The sequence below is a fragment of the Pseudophryne corroboree genome, unplaced genomic scaffold, assembly GCF_028390025.1.
Source record: "Pseudophryne corroboree isolate aPseCor3 unplaced genomic scaffold, aPseCor3.hap2 scaffold_322, whole genome shotgun sequence".
Classification (NCBI taxonomy): domain Eukaryota; kingdom Metazoa; phylum Chordata; class Amphibia; order Anura; family Myobatrachidae; genus Pseudophryne; species Pseudophryne corroboree.
Genome location: NW_026969903.1, coordinates 603,888 through 627,763, shown reverse-complemented (window position 1 = coordinate 627,763; position 23,876 = coordinate 603,888). Strand labels below are relative to the sequence as shown.

At 47.2% G+C, this 23,876-nt stretch overlaps 26 non-coding genes across 26 annotated transcripts; 7 read left to right on the top strand and 19 right to left on the bottom strand.

Moving 5' to 3' along the window:
* Window positions 1-872: 872 nt before the first annotated feature.
* LOC135018545 (U1 spliceosomal RNA) lies at window positions 873-1,036 on the bottom strand. Its single transcript, XR_010216234.1, has one exon. It is a non-coding gene; the product is annotated as a U1 spliceosomal RNA (small nuclear RNA).
* Window positions 1,037-1,710: 674 nt separating this feature from the next.
* On the bottom strand, window positions 1,711-1,873 carry LOC135018377 (U1 spliceosomal RNA). Its single transcript, XR_010216086.1, has one exon. It is a non-coding gene; the product is annotated as a U1 spliceosomal RNA (small nuclear RNA).
* Window positions 1,874-2,022: 149 nt separating this feature from the next.
* LOC135018425 (U1 spliceosomal RNA) lies at window positions 2,023-2,187 on the bottom strand. The gene has a single exon (XR_010216129.1). It is a non-coding gene; the product is annotated as a U1 spliceosomal RNA (small nuclear RNA).
* Window positions 2,188-2,857: 670 nt separating this feature from the next.
* On the bottom strand, window positions 2,858-3,020 carry LOC135018346 (U1 spliceosomal RNA). The gene has a single exon (XR_010216058.1). It is a non-coding gene; the product is annotated as a U1 spliceosomal RNA (small nuclear RNA).
* A 152-nt stretch (window positions 3,021-3,172) lies between these two features.
* LOC135018286 (U1 spliceosomal RNA) lies at window positions 3,173-3,336 on the bottom strand. The gene has a single exon (XR_010216001.1). It is a non-coding gene; the product is annotated as a U1 spliceosomal RNA (small nuclear RNA).
* Window positions 3,337-4,010: 674 nt separating this feature from the next.
* Window positions 4,011-4,173, bottom strand: LOC135018436 (U1 spliceosomal RNA). Its single transcript, XR_010216140.1, has one exon. It is a non-coding gene; the product is annotated as a U1 spliceosomal RNA (small nuclear RNA).
* Window positions 4,174-4,325: 152 nt separating this feature from the next.
* LOC135018293 (U1 spliceosomal RNA) lies at window positions 4,326-4,489 on the bottom strand. Its single transcript, XR_010216008.1, has one exon. It is a non-coding gene; the product is annotated as a U1 spliceosomal RNA (small nuclear RNA).
* Window positions 4,490-5,163: 674 nt separating this feature from the next.
* On the bottom strand, window positions 5,164-5,326 carry LOC135018359 (U1 spliceosomal RNA). The gene has a single exon (XR_010216069.1). It is a non-coding gene; the product is annotated as a U1 spliceosomal RNA (small nuclear RNA).
* A 149-nt stretch (window positions 5,327-5,475) lies between these two features.
* LOC135018424 (U1 spliceosomal RNA) lies at window positions 5,476-5,640 on the bottom strand. Its single transcript, XR_010216128.1, has one exon. It is a non-coding gene; the product is annotated as a U1 spliceosomal RNA (small nuclear RNA).
* Window positions 5,641-6,310: 670 nt separating this feature from the next.
* LOC135018345 (U1 spliceosomal RNA) lies at window positions 6,311-6,473 on the bottom strand. The gene has a single exon (XR_010216057.1). It is a non-coding gene; the product is annotated as a U1 spliceosomal RNA (small nuclear RNA).
* A 152-nt stretch (window positions 6,474-6,625) lies between these two features.
* LOC135018285 (U1 spliceosomal RNA) lies at window positions 6,626-6,789 on the bottom strand. Its single transcript, XR_010216000.1, has one exon. It is a non-coding gene; the product is annotated as a U1 spliceosomal RNA (small nuclear RNA).
* Window positions 6,790-7,761: 972 nt separating this feature from the next.
* LOC135018430 (U1 spliceosomal RNA) lies at window positions 7,762-7,925 on the bottom strand. The gene has a single exon (XR_010216134.1). It is a non-coding gene; the product is annotated as a U1 spliceosomal RNA (small nuclear RNA).
* Window positions 7,926-8,599: 674 nt separating this feature from the next.
* Window positions 8,600-8,762, bottom strand: LOC135018482 (U1 spliceosomal RNA). Its single transcript, XR_010216176.1, has one exon. It is a non-coding gene; the product is annotated as a U1 spliceosomal RNA (small nuclear RNA).
* Window positions 8,763-8,914: 152 nt separating this feature from the next.
* Window positions 8,915-9,078, bottom strand: LOC135018262 (U1 spliceosomal RNA). The gene has a single exon (XR_010215979.1). It is a non-coding gene; the product is annotated as a U1 spliceosomal RNA (small nuclear RNA).
* A 670-nt stretch (window positions 9,079-9,748) lies between these two features.
* On the bottom strand, window positions 9,749-9,911 carry LOC135018344 (U1 spliceosomal RNA). The gene has a single exon (XR_010216056.1). It is a non-coding gene; the product is annotated as a U1 spliceosomal RNA (small nuclear RNA).
* Window positions 9,912-10,063: 152 nt separating this feature from the next.
* On the bottom strand, window positions 10,064-10,227 carry LOC135018419 (U1 spliceosomal RNA). The gene has a single exon (XR_010216123.1). It is a non-coding gene; the product is annotated as a U1 spliceosomal RNA (small nuclear RNA).
* Window positions 10,228-10,901: 674 nt separating this feature from the next.
* On the bottom strand, window positions 10,902-11,064 carry LOC135018457 (U1 spliceosomal RNA). The gene has a single exon (XR_010216157.1). It is a non-coding gene; the product is annotated as a U1 spliceosomal RNA (small nuclear RNA).
* Window positions 11,065-11,216: 152 nt separating this feature from the next.
* Window positions 11,217-11,380, bottom strand: LOC135018258 (U1 spliceosomal RNA). The gene has a single exon (XR_010215975.1). It is a non-coding gene; the product is annotated as a U1 spliceosomal RNA (small nuclear RNA).
* Window positions 11,381-11,524: 144 nt separating this feature from the next.
* LOC135018511 (U5 spliceosomal RNA) lies at window positions 11,525-11,640 on the top strand. Its single transcript, XR_010216201.1, has one exon. It is a non-coding gene; the product is annotated as a U5 spliceosomal RNA (small nuclear RNA).
* Window positions 11,641-11,910: 270 nt separating this feature from the next.
* Window positions 11,911-12,027, top strand: LOC135018533 (U5 spliceosomal RNA). Its single transcript, XR_010216223.1, has one exon. It is a non-coding gene; the product is annotated as a U5 spliceosomal RNA (small nuclear RNA).
* Window positions 12,028-12,313: 286 nt separating this feature from the next.
* Window positions 12,314-12,426, top strand: LOC135018531 (U5 spliceosomal RNA). Its single transcript, XR_010216221.1, has one exon. It is a non-coding gene; the product is annotated as a U5 spliceosomal RNA (small nuclear RNA).
* Window positions 12,427-17,238: 4,812 nt separating this feature from the next.
* Window positions 17,239-17,401, bottom strand: LOC135018540 (U1 spliceosomal RNA). Its single transcript, XR_010216230.1, has one exon. It is a non-coding gene; the product is annotated as a U1 spliceosomal RNA (small nuclear RNA).
* Window positions 17,402-17,545: 144 nt separating this feature from the next.
* On the top strand, window positions 17,546-17,661 carry LOC135018510 (U5 spliceosomal RNA). The gene has a single exon (XR_010216200.1). It is a non-coding gene; the product is annotated as a U5 spliceosomal RNA (small nuclear RNA).
* Window positions 17,662-17,931: 270 nt separating this feature from the next.
* Window positions 17,932-18,047, top strand: LOC135018520 (U5 spliceosomal RNA). Its single transcript, XR_010216210.1, has one exon. It is a non-coding gene; the product is annotated as a U5 spliceosomal RNA (small nuclear RNA).
* A 286-nt stretch (window positions 18,048-18,333) lies between these two features.
* LOC135018497 (U5 spliceosomal RNA) lies at window positions 18,334-18,449 on the top strand. Its single transcript, XR_010216187.1, has one exon. It is a non-coding gene; the product is annotated as a U5 spliceosomal RNA (small nuclear RNA).
* Window positions 18,450-18,724: 275 nt separating this feature from the next.
* LOC135018526 (U5 spliceosomal RNA) lies at window positions 18,725-18,840 on the top strand. The gene has a single exon (XR_010216216.1). It is a non-coding gene; the product is annotated as a U5 spliceosomal RNA (small nuclear RNA).
* Window positions 18,841-23,876: the final 5,036 nt, after the last annotated feature.

Here is a 23,876-nt window from a genome sequence, read left to right as displayed (position 1 = left end):
GGATTCTCTCGAGATTCGGATTCCATATAAAGAGCTGCGCGTTGCCGCCATTTTTACTCGTGCATTGAAGAGAGAGCGGAGAGGACGTGGCTATGTTCTCTCAGTGGAAATCTCAATATCAGTGCTCAGTATCAGTGGTTACTTATTGCTGCTCAGTAATACTAGTAGTGTGTCTCTCCTGCTCAGTGTCAGTTCTCAGTAGTATCCTCATCAGTGCTCAGTATCACTGCTCATTGTCTTGTGCTGCATTGTGGTGCTCAGCATACTACAGTACATTACTAATAGTCCAGTGCTGCATCTTGCTGCTCAGTGTCAGTTCTAGTATCCTCATCAGTGCTCACTATCACTGCTCATTACATTGTGGTGTTCTGTATACTACAGTAACATAGTAATATAGTAACATATAGTAACATAGTTTTTGAGGTTGAATAGAGGCAAATTGCCCATCGTGTTCAACCTGTTTTAAGTTGTGATGATTCTACATACTTGCTGAATAATGTTTTATGACTAGTTAGCTACTATAACTCATGTTACCCCCGGATTAACCATGTTGATATTTTAAGTATTATAACCTTGGATAGCTTTTTCATTCAGAAATGTATCCATTCCTTTTTTAAATCCAATTACAGAGTCCGCCATTACCACCTTCCCTGGCAGGGAATTCCACATCCTGATTGCCCTAACAGTGAACATCATAGTATCTCACCTGGCAGGTAAGTAGGAGTTGGGCTAGAGCTGTGGAGGATTGCTGCTCGGGCACCCCCTGTCAAGTGAAGGAGATCCAACTGAGGCAGCACAAGGGAACTCTCGAAAGAAGAACAAGGCTAGAGGAAGATCTGAGACAAAGAAATCTGACTTTTACCAGAGCTGACCAGAGGAAAGCACAAACGCAGTCCCCCACTACCACAAATAATGCAGTCGAGTTTCCCACATTTGGGGAAATCACAGGGGTCAGCATACCCAGAGTGCAATGAATGAACCTCACCCTGGGAGAACAATCTTCATGACCATGGTATCTCCTATGCAAAATAAGTATGATTTGGGATAGGGCTGGGGAGGGCCGCTGCTCAGGCACATCTCTGTCAAGTAAAGGAGATTCAACTGAGCCAACACAAGGGAACTCTCATCTGGGGACAACAACTGCAGGGAGAACACATATTTTCAGATGAACATGGGAGGGCAGAAGGCTGCCTAACACTGAAGCACCCCCAAACAACAAACCAAATGCAACTACTAGTGCAAGCATTCCTGGGGGAAGGCCTGCAGCAGATGGATTTGCATATGGTGATGTCATCCAAGCAGTGGGTCAAAGTTGGCTTCAACCCTCGTCTGCATATGAAAAGAGAAAAGGGGCGTGCAGGGCATGGTGGCCTTTTGCAGCACTTGGCTGACCCCTAGTTTGCATTAAACACCTCCACCCTCCTTCGGTGTGGGGCTCATGTTGGCTATGCCCCAGCCCCTGAAGCATTCAAGCTGATTTCTTGCAGCAGCTGGGCACTGTAACAGCTCCAGAGCTGCTCTGTAAGGCAAGTAAAAGGGTGTGGGCCCTGCAGCACTACCTGTAGTTCGCATTGTGCGTTGGAAGGCACAAAGTAAGCAGAAAGGAGGAGAAGTCAGGATAGTGCGCAAGGGCATAGAAGGGAGCGGCTCAAGAAAAGAGAAGTGGAAACAGACAGCAAACTAGGCTGGAGAGAGACCTGAGACAAAGAGATCTGAATTATACGAGACCTGACCAGGGGAAACACAAATTATGCAGTCAAGTTTCCCACATTTGGGGAAATCGCAGGGGCAGCACACCCAGAGTGCAATGGGTGAGCCTTGCCCTGGGAGAAGCACCTTCATGATCATAGTATCTCACCTGGCAGGTAAGTAGGAGTTGGGCTAGAGCTGGGGAGGGTCGCTGCTCGGGCACCCCCCTGTCAAGTGAAGGAGATCCAACTGAGGCAGCACAAGGAAACTCTCGAAAGAAGAACAAGGCTAGAGGAAGATCTGAAACAAAGAAATCTGACTTTTACCAGAGATCAGAGGAAAACACAAACACAGTCCCCCACTACCAACAAATAAAGCAGTCACGTTTCCCACATTTGGGGAAATCACAGGGGTCAGCATACCCAGAATGCAATGAATGAACCTCACCCTGGGAGAGTAATCTTCATGACCATGGTATCTCCTATGCAAAATAAGTATGATTTGGGATAGGGCTGGGGAGGGCCGCTGCTCATGCACATCTCTGTCAAGTAAAGGAGATTCAACTGAGGCAGCACAAGGGAACTCTCATCTGGGGACAACAACTGCAGGGAGAACACATATTTTCAGATGAACATGGGAGGGCAGAAGGCTGCCTAATACTGAAGCACCCCCAAACAACAAACCAAATGCAACAACTAGTGCAAGCATTCCTGGGGGAAGTTCTGCAGAAGACGGATTTGCATATGGTGATGTCATCCAAGCAGTGGGTCAAAGTTGGCTTCAACCCTCATCTGCATATGAAAAGAGAAAAGGGGCGTGCAGGGCATGGCGGCCTTTTGCGGTGCTTGGATGACCCCTAGTTCGCATTAAACACCCCACCCTCCTTTGGTGTGGGGCTCATGTTGGCCATGCCCCATCCCCTGAAGCATTCAAGCTGATTTATTGCAGCAGCTGGGCACTGTAACAGCTCCAGAGCAGCTCTGAACGGCAAGTAAAAGGGTGTGGGCCCTGCAGCACTACCTGTAGTTTGCATTGTGCATTGGAAGGCACAAAGTAAGCAGACGGGAGAAGTCAGGATAGTGCGCAAGGGCATAGAAGGGAGCGGCTCAAGAAAAGAGAAGTTGAAACAGACAGCAAAGTAGGCTGGAGAGAGACCTGAGACAAAGAGATCTGAATTATACGAGAGCCGACCAGGGGAAACACAAATTATGCAGTCAAGTTTCCCACATTTGGGGAAATCGCAGGAGCAGCACACCCAGAGTGCAATGGGTGAGCCTTGCCCTGGGAGAAGCACCTACATGATCATAGTATCTCACCTGCCAGGTAAGTAGAAGTTGGGCTAGAGCTGGGGAGGGTCGCTGCTCGGGTACCCCCCTGTCAAGTGAAGGAGATCCAACTGAGGCAGCACAAGGGAACTCTCGAAAGAAGAACAAGGCTAAAGGAAGATCTGAGACAAAGAAATCTGACTTTTACCAGAGCTGACCAGAGGAAAGCACAAACACAGTCCCCCACTACCACAAATAAAGCAGTCGAGTTTCCCACATTTGGGGAAATCACAGGGGTCAGCATACCCAGAATGCAATGAATGAACCTCACCGTGGGAGAACAATCTTCATGACCATGGTATCTCCTATGCAAAATAAGTATGATTTGGGATAGGGCTGGGGAGGGCCGCTGCTCAGGCACATCTCTGTCAAGTAAAGGAGATTCAACTGAGGCAGCACAAGGGAACTCTCATCTGGGGACAACAACTGCAGGGAGAACACATATTTTCAGATGAACATGGGAGGGCAGAAGGCTGCCTAATACTGAAGCACCCCCAAACAACAAACCAAATGCATCAACTAGTGCAAGCATTCCTGGGGGAAGGCCTGCAGCAGATGGATTTGCATATGGTGATGTCATCCAAGCAGTGGGTCAAAGTTGGCTTCAACCCTCGTCTGCATATGAAAAGAGAAAAGGGGCGTGCAGGGCATGGTGGCCTTTTGCGGCACTTGGCTGACCCCTAGTTTGCATTAAACACCTCCACCCTCCTTCGGTGTGGGGCTCATGTTGGCTATGCCCCAGCCCCTGAAGCATTCAAGCTGATTTCTTGCAGCAGCTGGGCACTGTAACAGCTCCAGAGCTGCTCTGTAAGGCAAGTAAAAGGGTGTGGGCCCTGCAGCACTACCTGTAGTTCGCATTGTGCGTTGGAAGGCACAAAGTAAGCAGAAAGGAGGAGAAGTCAGGATAGTGCGCAAGGGCATAGAAGGGAGCGGCTCAAGAAAAGAGAAGTGGAAACAGACAGCAAACTAGGCTGGAGAGAGACCTGAGACAAAGATATCTGAATTATACGAGACCTGACCAGGGGAAACACAAATTATGCAGTCAAGTTTCCCACATTTGGGGAAATCGCAGGAGCAGCACACCCAGAGTGCAATGGGTGAGCCTTGCCCTTGGAGAAGCACCTTCATGATCATAGTATCTCACCTGGCAGGTAAGTAGGAGTTGGGCTAGAGCTGGGGAGGGTCGCTGCTCGGGCACCCCCCTGTCAAGTGAAGGAGATCCAACTGAGGCAGCACAAAGGAACTCTCGAAAGAAGAACAAGGCTAGAGGAAGATCTGAGACAAAGAAATCTGACTTTTACCAGAGCTGACCAGAGGAAAGCACAAACACAGTCCACCACTACCACAAATAATGCAGTCGAGTTTCCCACATTTGGGGAAATCACAGGGGTCAGCATACCCAGAGTGCAATGAATGAACCGCACCCTGGGAGAACAATCTTCATAACAATGGTATCTCCTATGCAAAATAAGTATGATTTGGGATATGGCTGGGGAGGGCCGCTGCTCAGGCACATCTCTGTCAAGTAAAGGAGATTCAACTGAGGCAGCACAAGGGAACTCTCATCTGGGGACAACAACTGCAGGGAGAACACATATTTTCAGATGAACATGGGAGGGCAGAAGGCTGCCTAATACTGAAGCACCCCCAAACAACAAACCAAATGCAACAACTAGTGCAAGCATTCCTGGGGGAAGGCCTGCAGCAGATAGATTTGCATATGGTGATGTCATCCAAGCAGTGGGTCAAAGTTGGCTTCAACCCTCGTCTGCATATGAAAAGAGAAAAGGGGCGTGCAGGGCATGGTGGCCTTTTGCAGCACTTGGCTGACCCCTAGTTTGCATTAAACACCTCCACCCTCCTTCGGTGTGGGGCTCATGTTGGCTATGCCCCAGCCCCTGAAGCATTCAAGCTGATTTCTTGCAGCAGCTGGGCACTGTAACAGCTCCAGAGCTGCTCTGTAAGGCAAGTAAAAGGGTGTGGGCCCTGCAGCACTACCTGTAGTTCGCATTGTGCGTTGGAAGGCACAAAGTAAGCAGAAAGGAGGAGAAGTCAGGATAGTGCGCAAGGGCATAGAAGGGAGCGGCTCAAGAAAAGAGAAGTGGAAACAGACAGCAAACTAGGCTGGAGAGAGACCTGAGACAAAGAGATCTGAATTATACGAGACCTGACCAGGGGAAACACAAATTATGCAGTCAAGTTTCCCACATTTGGGGAAATCGCAGGGGCAGCACACCCAGAGTGCAATGGGTGAGCCTTGCCCTGGGAGAAACACCTTCATGATCATAGTATCTCACCTGGCAGGTAAGTAGGAGTTGGGCTAGAGCTGGGGAGGGTCGCTGCTCGGGCACCCCCCTGTCAAGTGAAGGAGATCCAACTGAGGCAGCACAAGGAAACTCTCGAAAGAAGAACAAGGCTAGAGGAAGATCTGAAACAAAGAAATCTGACTTTTACCAGAGATCAGAGGAAAACACAAACACAGTCCCCCACTACCAACAAATAAAGCAGTCACGTTTCCCACATTTGGGGAAATCACAGGGGTCAGCATACCCAGAATGCAATGAATGAACCTCACCCTGGGAGAGTAATCTTCATGACCATGGTATCTCCTATGCAAAATAAGTATGATTTGGGATAGGGCTGGGGAGGGCCGCTGCTCATGCACATCTCTGTCAAGTAAAGGAGATTCAACTGAGGCAGCACAAGGGAACTCTCATCTGGGGACAACAACTGCAGGGAGAACACATATTTTCAGATGAACATGGGAGGGCAGAAGGCTGCCTAATACTGAAGCACCCCCAAACAACAAACCAAATGCAACAACTAGTGCAAGCATTCCTGGGGGAAGTTCTGCAGAAGACGGATTTGCATACGGTGATGTCATCCAAGCAGTGGGTCAAAGTTGGCTTCAACCCTCATCTGCATATGAAAAGAGAAAAGGGGCGTGCAGGGCATGGCGGCCTTTTGCGGTGCTTGGATGACCCCTAGTTCGCATTAAACACCCCACCCTCCTTTGGTGTGGGGCTCATGTTGGCCATGCCCCATCCCCTGAAGCATTCAAGCTGATTTATTGCAGCAGCTGGGCACTGTAACAGCTCCAGAGCAGCTCTGAACGGCAAGTAAAAGGGTGTGGGCCCTGCAGCACTACCTGTAGTTTGCACTGTGCATTGGAAGGCACAAAGTAAGCAGACGGGAGAAGTCAGGATAGTGCGCAAGGGCATAGAAGGGAGCGGCTCAAGAAAAGAGAAGTTGAAACAGACAGCAAACTAGGCTGGAGAGAGACCTGAGACAAAGAGATCTGAATTATACGAGAGCCGACCAGGGGAAACACAAATTATGCAGTCAAGTTTCCCACATTTGGGGAAATCGCAGGAGCAGCACACCCAGAGTGCAATGGGTGAGCCTTGCCCTGGGAGAAGCACCTACATGATCATAGTATCTCACCTGCCAGGTAAGTAGAAGTTGGGCTAGAGCTGGGGAGGGTCGCTGCTCGGGTACCCCCCTGTCAAGTGAAGGAGATCCAACTGAGGCAGCACAAGGGAACTCTCGAAAGAAGAACAAGGCTAAAGGAAGATCTGAGACAAAGAAATCTGACTTTTACCAGAGCTGACCAGAGGAAAGCACAAACACAGTCCCCCACTACCACAAATAAAGCAGTCGAGTTTCCCACATTTGGGGAAATCACAGGGGTCAGCATACCCAGAATGCAATGAATGAACCTCACCGTGGGAGAACAATCTTCATGACCATGGTATCTCCTATGCAAAATAAGTATGATTTGGGATAGGGCTGGGGAGGGCCGCTGCTCAGGCACATCTCTGTCAAGTAAAGGAGATTCAACTGAGGCAGCACAAGGGAACTCTCATCTGGGGACAACAACTGCAGGGAGAACACATATTTTCAGATGAACATGGGAGGGCAGAAGGCTGCCTAATACTGAAGCACCCCCAAACAACAAACCAAATGCATCAACTAGTGCAAGCATTCCTGGGGGAAGGCCTGCAGCAGATGGATTTGCATACGGTGATGTCATCCAAGCAGTGGGTCAAAGTTGGCTTCAACCCTCGTCTGCATATGAAAAGAGAAAAGGGGCGTGCAGGGCATGGCGGCCTTTTGCGGCGCTTGGATGACCCCTAGTTCGCATTAAACACCTCCACCCTCCTTCGGTGTGGGGCTCATGTTGGCTATGCCCCAGCCCCTGAAGCATTCAAGCTGATTTCTTGCAGCAGCTGGGCACTGTAACAGCTCCAGAGCTGCTCTGTACGGCAAGTAAAAGGGTGTGGGCCCTGCAGCACTACCTGTAGTTTGCATTGTGCATTGGAAGGCACAAAGTAAGCAGACAGGAGGAGAAGTCAGGATAGTGCACAAGGGTATAAAAGGGAGGGGCTCATGAAAAAAGAAGTGGAAACAGACAGCAAACTAGGCTGGAGAGAGACCTGAGACAAAGAGATCTGAATTATACGAGAGCCGACCAGGGGAAACACAAATTATGCAGTCAAGCTTCCCACATTTGGGGAAATCAGAGTGCAATGGGTGAGCCTTGCCCTGGGAGAAGCACCTTCATGATCATAGTATCTCACCTGGCAGGTAAGTAGGAGTTGGGCTAGAGCTGGGGAGGGTCGCTGCTCGGGCACCCCCCTGTCAAGTGAAAGAGATCCAACTGAGGCAGCACAAGGAAACTCTCGAAAGAAGAACAAGGCTAGAGGAAGATCTGAGACAAATAAATCTGACTTTTACCAGAGCTGACCAGAGGAAAGCACAAACACAGTCCCCCACTACCACAAATAATGCAGTCGAGTTTCCCACATTTGGGGAAATCACAGGGGTCAGCATACCCAGAATGCAATGAATGAACCTCACCCTGGGAGAACAATCTTCATGACCATGGTATCTCCTATGCAAAATAAGTATGATTTGGGATAGGGCTGGGGAGGGCCGCTGCTCAGGCACATCTCTGTCAAGTAAAGGAGATTCAACTGAGGCAGCACAAGGGAACTCTCATCTGGGGACAACAACTGCAGGGAGAACACATATTTTCAGATGAACATGGGAGGGCAGAAGGCTGCCTAATACTGAAGCACCCCCAAACAACAAACCAAATGCAACAACTAGTGCAAGCATTCCTGGGGGAAGGCCTGCAGCAGATGGATTTGCATACGGTGATGTCATCCAAGCAGTGGGTCAAAGTTGGCTTCAACCCTCGTCTGCATATGAAAAGAGAAAAGGGGCGTGCAAGGCATGGCGGCCTTTTGCGGTGCTTGGATGACCCCTAGTTCACATTAAACACCTCCACCCTCCTTCGGTGTGGGGCTCATGTTGGCTGTGCCCCAGCCCCTGAAGCATTCAAGCTGATTTCTTGCAGTAGCTGGGCACTGTAACAGCTCCAGAGCTGCTCTGTACGGCAAGTAAAAGGGTGTGGGCCCTACAGCACTACCTGTAGTTTGCATTGTGCATTGGAAGGCACAAAGTAAGCAGACAGGAGGAGAAGTCAGGATAGTGCACAAGGGTATAAAAGGGAGGGGCTCATGAAAAAAGAAGTGGAAACAGACAGCAAACTAGGCTGGAGAGAGACCTGAGACAAAGAGATCTGAATTATACGAGAGCCGACCAGGGGAAACACAAATTATGCAGTCAAGCTTCCCACATTTGGGGAAATCGCAGGGGCACCACACCCAGAGTGCAATGGGTGAGCCTTGCCCTGGGAGAAGATCCTTCATGATCATAGTATCTCACCTGGCAAGTAAGTAGGAGTTGGGCTAGAGCTGGGGAGGGTCGCTGCTCGGGCACCCCCCTGTCAAGTTAAAGAGATCCAACTGAGGCAGCACAAGGGAACTCTCGAAAGAAGAACAAGGCTAGAGGAAGATCTGAGACAAAGAAATCTGACTTTTACCAGAGCTGTCCAGAGGAAAGCACAAACACAGTCCCCCACTACCACAAATAATGCAGTCGAGTTTCCCACATTTGGGGAAATCACAGGGGTCAGCATACCCAGAATGCAATGAATGAACCTCACCCTGGGAGAACAATCTTCATGACCATGGTATCGCCTATGCAAAATAAGTATGATTTGGGATAGGGTTGGGAAGGGCTGCTGCTCAGGCACATCTCTGTCAAGTAAAGGAGATTCAACTGAGGCAGCACAAGGGAACTCTCATCTGGGGACAACAACTGCAGGGAGAACACATATTTTCAGATAAACATGGGAGGGCAGAAGGCTGCCTAATACTGAAGCACCCCCAAACAACAAACCAAATGCAACAACTAGTACAAGCATTCCTGGGGGAAGGCCTGCAGCAGACGGATTTGCATATAGTGATGTCATCCAAGCAGTGGGTCAAAGTTGGCTTCAACCCTCGTCTGCATATGAAAAGAGAAAAGGGGCGTGCAGGGCATGGCGGCCTTTTGCGGCGCTTGGATGACCCCTGTTCGCATTAAACACCTCCACCCTCCTTCGGTGTGGGGCTCATGTTGGCTATGCCCCAGCCCCTGAAGCATTCAAGCTGATTTCTTGCAGCAGCTGGGCACTGTAACAGCTCCAGAGCTGCTCTGAACGGCAAGTAAAAGGGTGTGGGCCCTGCAGCACTACCTGTAGTTTGCATTGTGCATTGGAAGGCACAAAGTAAGCAGACGGGAGAAGTCAGGATAGTGCGCAAGGGCATAGAAGGGAGCGGCTCAAGAAAAGAGAAGTTGAAACAGACAGCAAACTAGGCTGGAGAGAGACCTGAGACAAAGAGATCTGAATTATACGAGAGCCGACCAGGGGAAACACAAATTATGCAGTCAAGTTTCCCACATTTGGGGAAATCGCAGGAGCAGCACACCCAGAGTGCAATGGGTGAGCCTTGCCCTGGGAGAAGCACCTACATGATCATAGTATCTCACCTGCCAGGTAAGTAGAAGTTGGGCTAGAGCTGGGGAGGGTCGCTGCTCGGGTACCCCCCTGTCAAGTGAAGGAGATTCAACTGAGGCAGCACAAGGGAACTCTCGAAAGAAGAACAAGGCTAGAGGAAGATCTGAGACAAATAAATCTGACTTTTACCAGAGCTGACCAGAGGAAAGCACAAACACAGTCCCCCACTACCACAAATAATGCAGTCGAGTTTCCCACATTTGGGGAAATCACAGGGGTCAGCATACCCAGAATGCAATGAATGAACCTCACCCTGGGAGAACAATCTTCATGACCATGGTATCTCCTATGCAAAATAAGTATGATTTGGGATAGGGCTGGGGAGGGCCGCTGCTCAGGCACATCTCTGTCAAGTAAAGGAGATTCAACTGAGGCAGCACAAGGGAACTCTCATCTGGGGACAACAACTGCAGGGAGAACACATATTTTCAGATGAACATGGGAGGGCAGAAGGCTGCCTAATAATGAAGCACCCCCAAACAACAAACCAAATGCAACAACTAGTGCAAGCATTCCTGGGGGAAGGCCTGCAGCAGATGGATTTGCATACGGTGATGTCATCCAAGCAGTGGGTCAAAGTTGGCTTCAACCCTCGTCTGCATATGAAAAGAGAAAAGGGGCGTGCAGGGCATAGCGGCCTTTTGCGGCGCTTGGATGACCCCTAGTTCGCATTAAACACCTCCACCCTCCTTCGGTGTGGGGCTCATGTTGGCTATGCCCCAGCCCCTGAAGCATTCAAGCTGATTTATTGCAGCAGCTGGGCACTGTAACAGCTCCAGAGCTGCTCTGTACGGCAAGTAAAAGGGTGTGGGCCCTGCAGCACTACCTGTAGTTTGCATTGTGCATTGGAAGGCACAAAATAAGCAGACAAGAGGAGAAGTCAGGATAGTGCACAAGGGTATAAAAGGGAGGGGCTCATGAAAAAAGAAGTGGAAACAGACAGCAAACTAGGCTGGAGAGAGACCTGAGACAAAGAGATCTGAATTATACGAGAGCCGACCAGGGGAAACACAAATTATGCAGTCAAGCTTCCCACATTTGGGGAAATCGCAGGGGCACCACACCCAGAGTGCAATGGGTGAGCCTTGCCCTGGGAGAAGCACCTTCATGATCATAGTATCTCACCTGGCAGGTAAGTAGGAGTTAGGCTAGAGCTGGGGAGGGTCGCTACTCGGGCACCCCCCTGTCAAGTGAAAGAGATCCAACTGAGGCAGCACAAGGGAACTCTCGAAAGAAGAACAAGGCTAGAGGAAGATCTGAGACAAATAAATCTGACTTTTACCAGAGCTGACTAGAGGAAAGCACAAACACAGTCCCCCACTACCACAAATAATGCAGTCGAGTTTCCCACATTTGGGGAAATCACAGGGGTCAGCATACCCAGAATGCAATGAATGAACCTCACCCTGGGAGAACAATCTTCATGACCATGGTATCGCCTATGCAAAATAAGTATGATTTGGGATAGGGCTGGGGAGGGCCGCTGCTCAGGCACATCTCTGTCAAGTAAAGGAGATTCAGCTGAGGCAGCACAAGGGAACTCTCATCTGGGGACAACAACTGCAGGGAGAACACATATTTTCAGATAAAAATCTTGGTCATGCTCTGGTTTCTCTTCAGAACGAACAAATCTTTCGCCTCTTACTAAAGATTTCCGTGTAGAGGAGCAAAACCGAGTTTTATCTCAATTTTTGCATGCCCCATCTTTTTGGGGTTTCTTTTACCGGTTTAAAGATAGAATGAGTGTGCTTTAATGTAAGCTCATTTGCATAGAAATGACAGTAAATGTTTATTTATGTTCAAACAGAACTTTCTTGACCATGCTACTTGCTTTAAAGATCTGGGAGCACATGGAATACAGTACAAACCATGCTTATAGCAAGGAGAAGCCAGGTGAGAAATCTGCTTTCTTTCAAATTGGGCGCTCACTTTGATCTGAATGAGGACTGCTGGCACAGCACTCAGGCGACAGGTGGAATCTTGGTCATGCTCTGGTTTCTCTTCAGAATGAACAAATCTTTCGCCTTTTATTAAAGATTATCCGTGGAGAGGAGCAAAACTGAGTTTTATCTCAATTTTTGCATGCCCCATATTATTGGGGTTTCTTTTATCAGTTTAAAGACAGAACAAGTGTGCTTTCTTGTTAGCTTTAATGTAAGTTTATTTGCATAACAATGACAATAAATGTCTGTTTCTTTTCAAGCAGAACTTTCTTCACCATACTAATTGCTTGAAAGATCTGGGAGCACATGGAAAAGAGTACAAACCATGTTTATAGCAAGGGGAAGCCTGGTGAGAAATCTGCTTTCTTTCTTTCAAATTGGGTGCTCACTTTGAGCTGAATGAGGACTGCTGGCATGGCACTCAGGCGACAGGTGGAATCTTGGTCATGCTCTGGTTTCTCTTCAGAACGAACAAATCTTTCGCCTTTTACTAAAGATTTCCGTGGAGAGGAGCAAAACTGAGTTTTATCTCAATTTTTGCATGCCCCATATCATACCTCCCAACTGTCCCGATTTTCGCGGGACAGTCCCGTTTTTTGGGGACTGTCCCGCTGTCCCACCTGCGGGCCGCAGTGTCCCGCGGTGGGGAGGACAGTTGGGAGGCTCTGTCTGTCGCTGCCCTGCTTAGCAGAGCAGCGGTGAATAGTCGCTGTGCGCACAGCGTCTATTCACTGAAGTCAGAGGGAGAGGTGGCATGCCAGCGGCTCACAGAGCGCTGGGCATGCCCCCTCAGTGCCGAAAACGGGGGCGTGACTCGCGATCGCGGGTCCTCCCGCGAAGCCATGCCCCTTTTTACTTAGGCCACGCCCTTTTTGGGAGCGCGTGCGACTTCGCCGCGCGTGTGTCCCTCTTTGCGAGCCGACAAAGTTGGGAGGTATGCCCATATTATTGGGGTTTCTTTTATCAGTTTAAAGACAGAACGAGTGTGCTTTCTGGTTAGCTTTAATGTAAGTTTATTTGCATAACAATGACAGTAAATGTTTGTTTCTTTTCAAACAGAACTTTCTTGACCATGCTACTTGCTTGAAAGATCTGGGAGCACATGGAAAACAGTACAAACCATGCAGTATCACAAGAGCCTTTATTTGATCTTTCATGAAGATAGAGCAGAATTGGGGACACGTCAACAATTTCTGCCGAAGGTGGTTCATCTTTCCACATGGTGCCTTTGGCCACTGACACCTTCGTTGAGTCAAAGTCTCTGGCTGTGGTCAGAACTTTGAAAATTTATGTCACCAGAACGGTTCAGATTAGGAAAACAGAGGCTCTGTTTGTCCTGTATGCTCCCAACAGGATTGGGTGTCCTGCTTCCATGTAGACCATTATGCGCTGGATCTGTGGTAAGATTCAGCATGCTCATTCCATGGCAGGATTGCCGTTACTGAATTAGGTGAAGACCCATTCTACTAGAAAGGTGGGTTCATCCTGGGCAGCTGGTCGGGGAGTCTCGGCATTGCAACTTTGCCGAACAGCTATTTAGTAAACACTTTTGCTAAGTTTTACAAGTTTGATACCTTGGCCGATGATAACTTCAAGTTGGGTAATTCGGTGCTGCAGAGTCGTACGCACTCTTCCACCCGTTCAAGAGCTTTGGTATAACCCCATGGTTCTTAATGTGACCCCAGCATCCTCTAGGTCGTATGAGAAAATAGGATTTTAATACCTACCGGTAAATCCTTTTCTCTTAGTCTGTAGAGGATGCTGGGCACCCGTCCCAGTCCATACTGTGTCTGCAGTTATTACTTGTGGTTATACACATGTTGTGTTATGGTTCTGGTCAGCTTTTTGCTGCAATTATTCATGCCGTTGGCTTGTGTTCTGTTGAATGCCACGTTCTGCGGCATGCTTAAGGTGTGAGCTGGTAAGATGCTCACCTTAGTTTAACAATAAATCCTTTCCTCGAAATGTCCGTCTCCATGGGCACAGTTCCTATAACTGGAGTCTGGAGGAGGGGCATAGAGGGAGGAGCCAGTTCACACCCTTTGATAGTCTTAAAGTGCCCATGTCTCTTGCGGATCCCGTCTATACCCCATGGTTCTTAATGTGACCCCAGCATCCTCTACGGACTAAGAGAAAAGGATGCCCTTGCGCACTATCCTGACTTCTCCTCCCGTCTGCTTACTTTGTGCCTTCCAACGCACAATGCAAACTACAGGTGGTGCTGCAGGGCCCACACCCTTTTACTTGCCTTACAGAACAGCTCTGGAGCTGTTACAGTGCCCAGCTGCTGCAAGAAATCAGCTTGAATGCTTCAGGGGATGGGGCATGGCCAACATGAGCCCCACACCAAAGGAGGGTGGGGGTGTTTAATGAGAACTAGGGGTCATCCAAGCACTGCAAAAGGCCGCCATGCCCTGCACGCCCCTTTTCTCTTTTCATATGCAGATGAGGGTTCCAGCCAACTTTGGCCCACTGCTTGAATAACATCACTGTATGCAAATCCGTCTGCTGCAGACCTTCCCCCAGGAAGGCTTGTACTAGATGTTGCATATGGTTTGATATTTGATGGTGCTTCAGTATTAGGCAGCCTTCCGCCCTCCCATGTTCATCTGAAAAGATGTGGTCTCCCTGCAGTTGTTGTCCCCAGACGAGAGTTCCCTTGTGCTTCCTCAGTTGAATCTCCTTAACTTGACGGGGGAGGGGCTGCCCGAGCAGCCACCCTCCCCAGCCCTATCCCAACTCATACTTATTTTGCATATGTGATCTCTTGATCATGAAGATTGTTCTCACAGGGTGAGGTTCATCCATTATATTTTAAAATAGGAAGGTACAAATTACATATTTGAATTGCATTTATGTGCTGGATTCAAATGTCCCCCCCCCCCTTCCTTTCTCAATTGTGCCCGTCAGCAGCTATTCTAAGGTTGATGCCAATGGGTGTGACACATTAATTTCTTCTGTGGGGTACACTGGACTCCACAAGGATTCACATTGGGGTGTAGAGTAGGATCTTGATCTGAGGCACCAACCGGCTCAAAGCTTTTGACTGTTCCCAAGATGCTCAGTGCATTCTCCTCTATAACCCCGCTTCCATGAACAGGGAGCTCAGTTTGTAGTTGGTGCCTTCAGTAGCAGGCCACTTAACAGGGGCCTGCCTCAGGCAGCCTATTCTTAGCTATAAATTTTGACAAGAAAAGAAGAACTTGTTTTATGAGAATCTACAAGGGCTGCAGCAGGCTAGGTCTAATAGACATCTTTACTGCAGCTTCATCACTCCCAGCGGCGCTGTATACTCCCGTGCCCTGGTTGCTGGGTCACTGCAGCGGAGGGTCCGGTTTCATCCTAAGGTCAGTCACACACACACCACCCTTCCGGATCACGAGGCCGCTGATGAAGGGGAGCGTGGCCGTAGGGGGTGGACCGTGTGCGCACTGGCGTGGACACTGATTACTGGGCAGCCGCTCCACTAGCCACCAGGTACAGTTAAGGAGCACAGGTCTGGGGGTTTTTCTCCTATATTAACCCAATTTTGTACTGCCCGCAGCGCATTGTGATAGGTAATAGGGCCTGATTCAGGTTGGATTGCAATCACAATAAGCGATCCAACTGCAAAAATTGCTAAGAGCATACGCATGTGCCTGCATTTTCTGCGGCACCGCGCAGAGAATGCGATCGCCTCTGCCTGTCAATCGGGGCGGGGGGGGATAGGTGGGTCAGCAACACTCCATTTCCAAGTCAGGGATGGAGCGGTGCGGGGGCAAGGCTTCAAAATGGGGTCTGCAACGGAGTAGACACAGGGGGCGTGGTCACAGCGGCTGTATGACATCACATTCAGCCGCTGTGATCACAAAAATGGTGGCGGCTTCCTGCGCGCACATACAGTCTGCACCAGCAGGAGGCTACACCATTTTTTATGATCACGCTGAACTGCAGTGCGACTGCAATTACAGCATGGTCAAGAAGGGAGGCGTCATGCTGGGTGGCCATGCCCTTTCACTGTGCAGGAGCCAGCACCGCTCACACACTAGTCCCCGGGTGCAGCCCCCAACCCCCGGGACACCCGGAGCAACAAAATGTAGATTCAGGCCACCAGGCCACGCCCCTACCTATGAAACCATGCCTCCTTTTTACCATTGCGCTGCTTATCTGCGCGCACTGCATTACAATCTCCCTCGCCACCTCTCTGGGTGTCACCAGTGATAGTGACACCTCTGCCATGCTTGTAGCAGCTGGTCCTAAGATCTACGCCTCAAGCCCTGAGTGTTTGCCCTTGTGACTTGTTGATCATCATAGCGAAGCAGATGCTTACAGAAAACTGCAGGGTCTTAGATTGAAAATAAAAAAATTGATTGGTATAAGGTAGAGAGGAGCGGGTTCGGTTCTCCGAGAACCGAATTCCCCACGAACTCCACGTTGTTTACACTGGTCCGAGGCAGGCTCGGTTGTTCCCGCCTGACTCGCAAAACCTGAACAAGGGAAAATGTCATCATCCCGCTGTCGGATTCTCGCGAGATTCGGATTCCATATAAAGAGCTGCGCGTTGCCGCCATTTTTACTCGTGCATTGAAGAGAGAGCGGAATGGACGTGGCTATGTTCTCTCAGTGGAAATCTCAATATCAGTGCTCAGTATCAGTGGTTACTTATTGCTGCTCAGTAATACTAGTAGTGTGTCTCTCCTGCTCAGTGTCAGTTCTCAGTAGTATCCTCATCAGTGCTCAGTATCACTGCTCATTGTCTTGTGCTGCATTGTGGTGCTCAGCATACTACAGTACATTACTAATAGTCCAGTGCTGCATCTTGCTGCTCAGTGTCAGTTCTAGTATCCTCATCAGTGCTCACTATCACTGTTCATTGCATTTTGGTTTTCTGTATACTACAGTAACATAGTAATATAGTAACATATAGTAACATAGTTTTTGAGGTTGAATAGAGGCAAATTGCCCATCGTGTTCAACCTGTTTTAAGTTGTGATGATTCTACATACTTGCTGAATAATGTTTTATGACTAGTTAGCTACTATAACTCATGTTACCCCCGGATTAACCATGTTGATATTTTAAGTATTATAACCTTAGATAGCTTTTTCATTCAGAAATGTATCCATTCCTTTTTTAAATCCAATTACAGAGTCCGCCATTACCACCTTCCCTGGCAGGGAATTCCACATCCTGATTGCCCTAACAGTGAAGATCATAGTATCTCACCTGGCAGGTAAGTAGGAGTTGGGCTAGAGCTGTGGAGGATTGCTGCTCGGGCACCCCCTGTCAAGTGAAGGAGATCCAACTGAGGCAGCACAAGGGAACTCTCGAAAGAAGAACAAGGCTAGAGGAAGATCTGAGACAAAGAAATCTGACTTTTACCAGAGCTGACCAGAGGAAAGCACAAACACAGTCCCCCACTACCACAAATAATGCAGTCGAGTTTCCCACGTTGGGGAAATCACAGGGGTCAGCATACCCAGAATGCAATGAATGAACCTCACCCTGGGAGAACAATCTTCATGACCATGGTATCTCCTATGCAAAATAAGTATGATTTGGGATAGGGCTGGGGAGGGCCGCTGCTCAGGCACATCTCTGTCAAGTAAAGGAGATTCAACTGAGGCAGCACAAGGGAACTCTCATCTGGGGACAACAACTGCAGGGAGAACACATATTTTCAGATGAAAATCTTGGTCATGCTCTGGTTTCTCTTCAGAACGAACAAATCTTTCGCCTTTTACTAAAGATTTCCGTGGAGAGGAGCAAAACTGAGTTTTACCTCAATTTTTGCATGCCCCATATTTTTGGATTTTCTTTTATCGGTTTAAAGATAGAATGAGTGTGCTTTAATGAAAGCTCATTTGCATAGAAATTACAGTAAATGTTTGTTTCTTTTCAAACAGAACTTTCTTGACCATGCTACTTGCTTGAAAGATCTGGGAGCACATGGAATACAGTACAAACCATGCTTATAGCAAGGAGAAGCCAGGTGAGAAATCTGCTTTCTTTCAAATTGGGCGCTCACTTTGATCTGAATGAGGACTGCTGGCATGGCACTCAGGCGACAGGTGGAATCTTGGTCATGCTCTGGTTTCTCTTCAGAATGAACAAATCTTTCGCCATTTATTAAAGATTTCCGTGGAGAGGAGCAAAACTGAGTTTTATCTCAATTTTTGCATGCCCCATATTATTGGGGTTTCTTTTATCAGTTTAAGGACAGAATGAGTGTGCTTTCTTGTTGGCTTTAATGTAAGTTTATTTGTATAACAATGACAGTAAATGTCTGTTTCTTTTCAAACAGAACTTTCTTGACCATGCTACTTGCTTGAAAGATCTGGGAGCACATGGAAAAGAGTACAAACCATGCTTATAGCAAGGGGAAGCCTGGTGAGAAATCTGCTTTCTTTCTTTCAAATTGGGTGCTCACTTTGAGCTGAATGAGGACTGCTGGCATGGCACTCAGGCGACAGGTGGAATCTTGGTCATGCTCTGGTTTCTCTTCAGAACGAACAAATCTTTCGCCTTTTACTAAAGATTTCCGTGGAGAGGAGCAAAACTGAGTTTTATCTCAAATTTTGCATTCCCCATCTTATTGGGGTTTTATTTTATCTGTTTAAAGATAGAACGAGTGTGCTTTAATGTAAGCTCATTTGCATAGAAATGACAGTAAATGTTTGTTTCTTTTCAAACAGAACTTTCTTGACTATACTAATTGCTTGAAAGATCTGGGAACACATGGAAAAGAGTACAAACCATGTTTATAGCTAGGGGAAGCCTGGTGAGAAATCTGCTATCTTTCTTTCAAATTGGGTGCTCACTTTGAGCTCAATGAGAACTGCTGGCATGGCACTCAGGCGACAGGTGGAATCTTGGTCATGCTCTGGTTTCTCTTCAGAACTAACAAATATTTCGCCTTTTATTAAAGATTTCCGTGGAGAGGAGCAAAACTGAGTTTTATCTCAATTTTTGCATGCCCCATATTTTTGGGGTTTCTTTTATCAGTTTAAAGACAGAACGAGTGTGCTTTCTTGTTAGCTTTAATGTAAGTTGCCATAGATGCAGTGAAACACACGTGTAGGGCACGGCGTGTCCGCGTGTATTTGACTCATGTGAAATGTTATAAAACAAAAATATATGATTATGATGTTAGCTGTTAGTCTCCACTAATAGGGAATAGAAGCTGAGCTATAAGAAAGGAATACACTAGATATGATGTCACTTAGCAGATACAATGTCTAAAGTGCATACAGATAGCTACTAATAACTCTTGATAAGAAAGTATATCAGTGTGGGTATATTTATATGATGGGATATTGGGACTAGTGAATATATATCACTCCTGCTGTCCAGATTGGCAATAACCAGACAATTATGATAAGAGTAGAGATGTCACATGGGCTGCTATAGATATTAATTTAATGCTGTATGTGTCATTTGTTACAAATGGATACATTTTCTATGAGTCAGCCTAGCAGCTGCATGTTCTAACAGAACACTATCCTCACACAGAATCTGCTAACCTTGAGATAACTAAATGACAGTGTGTAACAGTCTCTTTACTATAAGACTGTTACAAAGTAATATATATATTTGAAGTCAGTCTAGCAGCTGTGTGTTCCAGCAGTTTATAAGACAAAGAAAATCTCCTATTGTGGAATCTAGACACATGGGACTGCTGGCCTGTGTCATACTATTTCTATGTAATACCAGTAACATGTATATAACTGTTACATAATTGTTACAAATGGATAAATCTTTGAGTCAGCCTAGCAGCTGCATGTCCTAACAGGACACCATAAATCCTTTACAGTGTAACAAATTGATTGGTAACACTTAAAGGCTGGAGAGCAGTTATATGCCTTACTAGCATACTCAATATACCACATTATTACACCAGTTACCACGATTATTGACAGCGCATTTGATATATTATATTACCCTCACACTGAGTCTGTTTACCTTTAGATAACTAAGTGACCGAATATGTAACAGTTTCTCTATCATAAGACTGTTACAAAGTGAGATAGATATATTTGGAAGTCAGTCAAACAGCTGTGTGTTTCAGCGGTTTATAAGAAAATTCCTCATTGTGGAATCTGGACCACTAAGGGTTATTATATATATAGCACATGGAATTGCCACATCTCCCTATATGATAATTTCATTACACTGTAACATAATAAGAATTAACTCTTTAACAGTGTAAATAGAGAGTAATGAATCTCTGACACATGGAATATATTATTTCTTAGATGAATTGGATAAACCATTATGACAGACACTTTGCTTCCTAATAAGAATTGAGGTGGCTATACCTCTAAGGAAAGCATTATTGCCTACGCCTAGATCAGATTAAATAAGATCTGGCTGAATATATGAAGGAAGGTTGCTATTTATATGAGAATTGGAATTGCTATATTCCTTAAGGCAACCCCACCGATTGATATATGTTGTCAATTAAGTATATCTGAACGGCTATATCTGGACCAGATTTAATAAGATCTGGCTGATTATATGAAGGAGGGCTGCTATTTATATTGGAATTGCCATATTCCTTAAGGCAACCGCACCTGTTGGTATATCTCGCCAATTAACTATATCTAAACAGCTAAATTAAAGCTATTCATCATTTTTTTAGTTTGGATATTAATAAATATGATCTTTCCATGATGCATAGAGATTTCCCTATCAAGTGATTCCTTATCCGATATAGAAAGCTATCCCCCTGTGGTATTGAATTTAGGAATATAGTCTTAGGGGACACAGAGAAATAAGTGATCCCCATCTACCTAAGCACCCCACAAATTGGAGGTTAGCTTACCGGTTATACTCAATCACCCCCACAAATTCGCCAATGGGGATGGCTTCCCGGGAGGTAACCCCTATTGAGTGAAGGGAGTATATAGGATACGACCCAGTGGTACCTGACGACATAGATACTAACAGCTATTTAATAACATTACGCTAGAAAGTGATTATTAGCAACATATATATCTATATAAACAACCCCGCCAGGGTTGTGCCTTCAAAAATAATCACACACGGACACGCTTTTTAAACCTTTTTTTCACATCTCTTTATTCTTCTTATGCACATGTATGTTAGTTCTGTGATTTTAACCTTTATGTTTCACTGCAGTTTGGGATAATAATATTAATATTTATCCAATTTTAATACATACTTAATAAAGGTTATATTTTATGATTCATTCATTCTGTCCAGTGCGTCAACAGTGCAGATTTCTTCTTGTTTTTTCTCCCAAATTCTATAACAATGACAGTAAATGTTGTTTCTTTTCAAACAGAACTTTCTTGACCATGCTACTTGCTTGAAAGATCTGGGAGCACATGGAAAACAGTACAAACCATGCAGTATCACAAGAGCCTTTATTTGATCTTTCATGAAGATAGAGCAGAATTGAGGACACGTCAACAATTTCTGCCGAAGGTGGTTCATCTTTCCACATGGTGCCTTTGGCCACTGACACCTTCGTTGAGTCAAAGTCTCTGGCTGTGGTCAGAACTTTGAAAATTTATGTCACCAGAACGGTTCAGATTAGGAAAACAGAGGCTCTGTTTGTCCTGTATGCTCCCAACAGGATTGGGTGTCCTGCTTCCATGTAGACCATTATGCGCTGGATCTGTGGTAAGATTCAGCATGCTCATTCCATGGCAGGATTGCCGTTACTGAATTAGGTGAAGACCCATTCTACTAGAAAGGTGGGTTCATCCTGGGCAGCTGGTCGGGGAGTCTCGGCATTGCAACTTTGCCGAGCAGCTATTTAGTAAACACTTTTGCTAAGTTTTACAAGTTTGATACCTTGGCTGATGATAACCTCAAGTTGGGTCATTCGGTGCTGCAGAGTCGTACGCACTCTCCCACCCGTTCAAGAGCTTTGGTATAACCCCATGGTTCTTAATGTGACCCCAGCATCCTCTAGGTCGTATGAGAAAATAGGATTTTAATACCTACCGGTAAATCCTTTTCTCTTAGTCCGTAGAGGATGCTGGGCACCCGTCCCAGTCCATACTGTGTCTGCAGTTATTACTTGTGGTTATACACATGTTATGTTATGGTTCTGGTCAGCTTTTTGCTGCAATTGTTCATGCCGTTGGCTTGTGTTCTGTTGAATGCCACGTTCTGCGGCATGCTTAAGGTGTGAGCTGGTAAGATGCTCACCTTAGTTTAACAATAAATCCTTTCCTCGAAATGTCCGTCTCCCTGGGCACAGTTCCTATAACTGGAGTCTGGAGGAGGGGCATAGAGGGAGGAGCCAGTTCACACCCTTTGAAAGTCTTAAAGTGCCCATGTCTCTTGCGGATCCCGTCTATACCCCATGGTTCTTAATGTGACCCCAGCATCCTCTACGGACTAAGAGAAAAGGATGCCCTTGCGCACTATCCTGACTTCTCCTCCCGTCTGCTTACTTTGTGCCTTCCAACGCACAATGCGAACTACAGGTGGTGCTGCAGGGCCCACACCCTTTTACTTGCCTTACAGAACAGCTCTGGAGCTGTTACAGTGCCCAGCTGCTGCAAGAAATCAGCTTGAATGCTTCAGGGGATGGGGCATGGCCAACATGAGCCCCACACCAAAGTAGGGTGGGGGTGTTTAATGCGAACTAGGGGTCATCCAAGCACCGCAAAAGGCCGCCATGCCCTGCATGCCCCTTTTCTCTTTTCATATGCAGATGAGGGTTCCAGCCAACTTTGGCCCACATCTTGGATGACATCACCGTATGCAAATCCGTCTTCTGCAGACCTTCCCCCAGGAATGCTTGTACTAGTTGTTGCATATGGTTTGATATTTGATGGTGCTTCAATATTAGGCAGCCTTCCACCCTCCCATGTTCATCTGAACAGATGTGGTCTCCCTGCAGCTGTTGTCCCCAGACGAGAGTTCCCTTGTGCGTCCTCAGTTGAATCTCCTTAACTTGACGGGGGAGGGGCTGCCCGAGCAGCCACCCTCCCCAGCCCTATCCCAACTCATACTTATTTTGCATATGAGATCTCTTGATCATGAAGATTGTTCTCACAGGGTGAGGTTCATCCATTATATTTTAAAATAGGAAGGTACAAATTACATATTTGAATTGCATCTATGTGCTGGATTCAAATGTCCCCCCCCCCCTTCCTTTCTCAATTGTGCCCGTCAGCAGCTATTCTAAGGTTGCTGCCAATGGGTGTGACACATTAATTTCTTCTGTTGGGTACACTGGACTCCACAAGGATTCACATTGGGGTGTAGAGTAGGATCTTGATCTGAGGCACCAACCGGCTCAAAGCTTTTGACTGTTCCCAAGATGCTCAGCGCATCCTCCTCTATAACCCCGCTTCCATGAACAGGGAGCTCAGTTTGTAGTTGGTGCCTTCAGTAGCAGGCCACTTAACAGGGGCCTGCCTCAGGCAGCCTATTCTTAGCTATTAATTTTGACAAGAAAAGAAGAACTTGTTTTATGAGAATCTACAAGGGCTGCAGCAGGCTAGGTCTAATAGACATCTTTACTGCAGCTTCATCACTCCCAGCGGCGCTGTATACTCCCGTGCCCTGGTTGCTGGGTCACTGCAGCGGAGGCTCCAGTTTCTTCCTAAGGTCAGTCACACACACACCGCCCTTCCGGATCACGAGGCCGCTGATGAAGGGGAGCGTGGCCGTAGGGGGTGGACCGTGTGCGCACTGGCGTGGACACTGATTACTGGGCAGCCGCTCCACTAGCCACCAGGTACAGTTAAGGAGCACAGGTCTGGGAGTTTTACTCCTATATTAACCCAATTTTGTACTGCCCGCAGCGCATTGTGATAGGTAATAGGGCCTGATTCAGGTTGGAATGCAATCACAATAAGCGATCCAACTGCAAAAATTGCTAACAGCATACGCATGTGCCTGCATTTTCTGCGGCACCCCGCAGAGAATGCGATCGCCTCTGCCTGTCAATCGGGGCGGGGGGGGAGAGGGGGGTCAGCAACACTCCATTTCCAAGTCAGGGATGGAGCGGTGCGGGGGCAAGGCTTCAAAATGGGGTCTGCA